At 43.9% G+C, this 4,620-nt stretch overlaps 1 long non-coding RNA gene across 1 annotated transcript; it reads left to right on the forward strand.

Annotated features, from left to right (window-relative positions):
* Nucleotides 1–375: 375 nt before the first annotated feature.
* LOC119697531 lies at nt 376–3,910 on the forward strand. The gene is made up of 3 exons (XR_005255865.1): nt 376–540; nt 3,069–3,145; nt 3,806–3,910. It is a non-coding gene; the product is annotated as an uncharacterized LOC119697531 (long non-coding RNA).
* The last annotated feature ends 710 nt before the right edge of the window (nt 3,911–4,620 follow it).

The following is a 4,620-nucleotide window of genomic DNA, read 5'->3' on the forward strand; positions in this document are numbered from 1 at the left end:
GTAATGAAATCTTGATGATGATACTTCCTTTGATTCAACACATCAGTGTAGTGTTGATCATCTATTTGTTGACTGTCCTACAACATCACCTTTTTTCTAGGCACTGGTCCCAGTCCTGAGGTTCTCCTGTTGCTCTTCCATCTCCTCCTGAGTACTCCTGAACTTCAGAGCACGTTATAAGCATATGTGGTTTGTTCAACAGTTATTTGAGTTTGTAGCTTGCTGATTAATAATATTTTCTATCAGTTGTAGCAGTGCAAAAAGACCTCACACAAACAGAGAGACTAATTCCTCTTTTCTTCCTTTCCTTTTCCTAATTTCAAATGCAGGAAGACTCAGCAGTATAAGTCTGCTAGCACCTCAAAGGCCTGCTGACAAAACAGGAGACAGAACAATAATACAGCAGAGGCAGAGCTGGTGGAGAGGCTGAGAGGAACAGATGAAAGAAAGAGAGCAGAAGAGGTTCTGCATTGTGGTGGGCAGCACAGTTCTCCAGCAAGGACCCTGCTCAGGATTACAGGGAGCTGTGGTCATCCTCTGGTAAGAAGCCTCTAACACTGGCAGGGTTCCTGCAGGGAAGAGATAAGAGAGCAGGGGCAGAGCTGAGTGGCCTCTGTGTGCATCAGGTTACCATGGCTGGTCCAGGGAACTGGCAGAACAGGAGGAGGCTGCACTTTTCAAGGACTTCAAGGCAGGTCAGACATAATCATGTTAAGTTTGTAAAACTATTCAGCTCATGGGAAGTGGTGTAATGATGGGGCACTTCCCTACAGGAATGTTCCTTCTAAATGACACTGGCATGTGGCCCCAGCTGTGACAGGGTGTGTGTTCCCAAACCAAGCACTATTTCCCCCATGCAAGTCCCCTGGTGCATAACCTCTGCAGTCACACACAGTGAGATGTCATCTTCTGAGGGCCCCTTGGGAGGCTGCTTAGTGAGCCCAGAAATTTGGAGTGGGTTTTGAGCCAGTGTTATTCACTTATTCCAGGAGGAGCCTCTAGACTTTTGAATAACACATTTGTTGATTCCTACAATGGCTGGCAGTGGGGTACAACTGAATACATGAATAGAATTATATTTAATGAAATGTGATATGACTTCTCATCTCTGAATTGATATACTGTCCTTCTGAGTGGGTCTCTGCATTTTTATATTCCCAGGACACTGTTCAGATATTACATTGACACACACTTTTGAAACATTTCTTGCTAAATCACAGTTGGGAGTCATGGCACTGTGGCTGTGCTTAATGAAGTGGGTATTTTTATTCCTGAGAGCCTATTGTTGAGATTAGCAAATTTTTAATAACTTTTCAGCCGCAAGATCTACTGACCAAAAATTTCTTTCTGAAAAATCTCATGACTCTCAGACATCACCTTAAAAGGACCCTACTTACTCTGGAAAATCCCATATCTTCTATTTGTATGTCCAGATGATGGCATAGGAAGTGGCAAGAGGACTTCAGAAAGTTCTTTCTCAAAGACACCTCCTATGGTCCTACAAGGCAGTGGCATGGCCCTGCTCTGGGAGGTGGCAGTTGGAGAATCAAGGCTGCTCTGGAAATTATCAGATTTAGGATGCTACAGCCAAGCTTTTTATTCCAGTAGCAGGCTGAAGAAGACAAGTAATACCAAGATCCTTTGGATGTTGCGCCAGAAACTTGCTTGAGGAGCAATGTCTGCAGCCACTTTGAAATAAAGATTTCAATTGCGTTTCTGGCTAATAATAACAGGAATAAACAGAGCGTGCTTTCATCTGAAGTAATCCTGAAAAGACTTGTTCAAACATTGGTGAAATATAACTATGCATACCACTTAAATATAGCTGACCGTTTTTCACCAGCAGCACTGTATGAGACTCTGTAGGAAAGGAAAAGAGATGACCTCCCATTTTGGAAGCAAAGGGTGAATCATTTGAGGTAGGAAGGGTGTCATTAAAGAGTTTGGAAAATGTCCAGGGCTGTATGGAGGAAGTCACCTCACAGAGGCAAAGGGTGGCGAACTACCCGGAGGAGGAATTAAAGAGCAAGAAAAAAAACAAAACTGCTGGCTGAAATACTGACTCAAATTATTGTTTTCAAAATAATAAACCAGTGATCAATTCAGTACACAGGAGATGGAAGGATTTGGCACAGAGAAGAGAACAAATACTGACTTGTGGACATAAAGCCAGCTCCCAGCTTGCATTCTGAGAAAAATCTTATGTAAGCTGAGCTCAGCACCTACAGGACTTCAAGCTATTCCAGGGAAAACCAATCTCTCCATGCACATACAAACCCTTTCTTTTCTCGAACACCCAAAAATGCAGTCATCATGCTCTTGTCAAGAAAATGTGGTGCTGCTACTGTGGTATCTAGCAAAACCTTCATCCCCTGTGACACATCAGCTGCATATTCACTGTCTTTATAGTCTCATACATCTGAGTCAAATTCGTTAAATCATGCAGTCATTGAGACTGTGTGTGAGCTATTCCTGTTTAACAAATCCCACAGTCAGGCAGCTGTGCGCATGGGCAATGGCAGAATGCCACTACATTCCCACAAAGGGAAAAGCAGCTATTTTTAAAATGTGTGAGATTAAAAACTCTGAATTGTAATTTTTGGTAGCATTCTTATTTATAAGCTTTTCAAGTACAATGAGTGCAACTATAAAATAATAATCCATATTGAAAAAATACCTGATCAAATTATTTTAAATCCTTCTAAAATAATTACCTTCTTATATGTAAACACAGACATGCTCACAGACATATATAATATAAATGCATGAATAAAAGTGTAGCTACATCTCACATTAAAGGCATCTGTGGCGAGGACTCTGGCCTCTTCTGAAGTCCTTAGTCATTTGGCAAAATATTTTTCAGGTACCTAGAGTGTAATAAAGGTGTTTTCTAAACAGAAGGAATATCTTTACAAAGTCCAAAAGGGCACAGCAAATAGGCAACTCATCCAAGTATATTGAGTAGCCAAAAAGTAATATCTCTGACACTAAGAAGTTCAGTTCACAATCTGCAAATCCCCTCACTGAGTTAGGTAGAATGTTTTTTAAGGCCACCGTTTCTCTTTCAGAGTCAATACAGCTGCGGTGAAGCGTGTAACTCAAATGTGCTCCTGAAATATCCCGGAATGCAAAAACAGGAGGCTGGGTGAGTGGCTGCAGTGTTTACTCAGAGCACTGCTGTACCAGCACTAGCCCAAGTCATGAGTGTACCAGTGTGTGCTGTTTGCCGCTGAGTGTACAGGCACCTTCAGCCCTGAACGGGGCAGTGTCAGGCAGTGAGGTCTCTCTGTTAATGAGAAGCTCATACAATTGTGTTCTACAGAAGATAACTAGCAAGAAAAATCTTAATATGTCTTGAAAAATAGGCTCTGGCTGACTAGGAGTAGAAAACTTGAGCTTTTCCATTTTGGTGTGCCTGCAAGCTATAGCTGGCAGTGCAACATTAATGAGCTTTCATTTTCATGTGCTCAGTTTAATACAGGCTTAGGTAATGTTGGAGGGCCATGTCCACTGGACAAGTGCTCTGCATCTCTCGTTGTCCTGCTACTGCCATCTAGGGCAGGACTCAGGTGCCTAAACCTGGTGCCAGAGAAATGCCTTGAGGTACCCAAGGCATTTGCCTAAGACATGCAGGAAATCTGCAGCAGGTTTCTTGTAGTAATGGTTGTCTCTACTGGGCCAAAACAGCTCTTTGCAACTGAGGGAAGGGAGAACTTGGGGCAGAAGCCTAATTTTGGAGAAAGCTTGCATATAGTGTGCTCCTATCCCTTGTAATGCCACTGTCTGACTGCTTTCTGCTCTGCAGGACTCTGCAGCCAGTACATGCTGGTGTGTCCCTTGGCAGCCTCCAGTTCAAGGCCTCAAGCACTTCCTTCTGGTGGAGCCAAGGGATCTGACCAGAGAACATGCCATCAGCTATTTGTGAAAAGAAGCAATTTCTGGGCTTTATCGAGGGGAGGTGAGCCCTTCTGTAGATGAGACACATATCATCTTGCAGCAGATAACTATTGGAGAGAGCCAAAAACAAATAGCTTTTTTCAAAAGTAAAAACTCTTGGTGCACTGGGATTCCAATATGGGATTGGTGCCCTGTGGTGGCAGAATGCCCTCTTCTTGGTGGTGACAGTGGGGGTGGCACATCTGTGTGGCACATCCAGCCGACGGGAGGCCTGAGTTCCCTGACTGTACCACAGAAACAGAAGAAAAATGCTATGTCTGGGAGCAAAGCCTCAGTGTGAGGGCATGGAGGTGTGTGCTGTCCCAGGAGATGTGTGCCGGTGGGTGGAGGTGGCTCTGCCAGGGAGGCCAGGACCCATAGGATCAGGAGCTTTTGGAGGCACTGCAGACCCAGAGTGTGTGCAAGGATGCACAGGAGCATTAATCCATATTGAAGAGGATATCTCTGCCTCCTGTACCTCTCTCTGTGTGGGGCTGCTTTTATGATCTCTGCTGTGGATATATAGCTGGGGAATATGTCCTAAACTGTGCTCTGGGAATCCAGATCAGACACAAGCCTCCTTCCCTTGTAATCAGTGCTGCAACCAGTTTTGGGTTTCATGGAGGTTGAGACTAAGATCCTGTTTAAATTTAATCAAATAAAGTGCTGTTAGCTCATGCTAGC

This window comes from Motacilla alba, chromosome 2, assembly GCF_015832195.1.
Source record: "Motacilla alba alba isolate MOTALB_02 chromosome 2, Motacilla_alba_V1.0_pri, whole genome shotgun sequence".
Taxonomy (NCBI): Eukaryota; Metazoa; Chordata; class Aves; order Passeriformes; family Motacillidae; genus Motacilla; species Motacilla alba.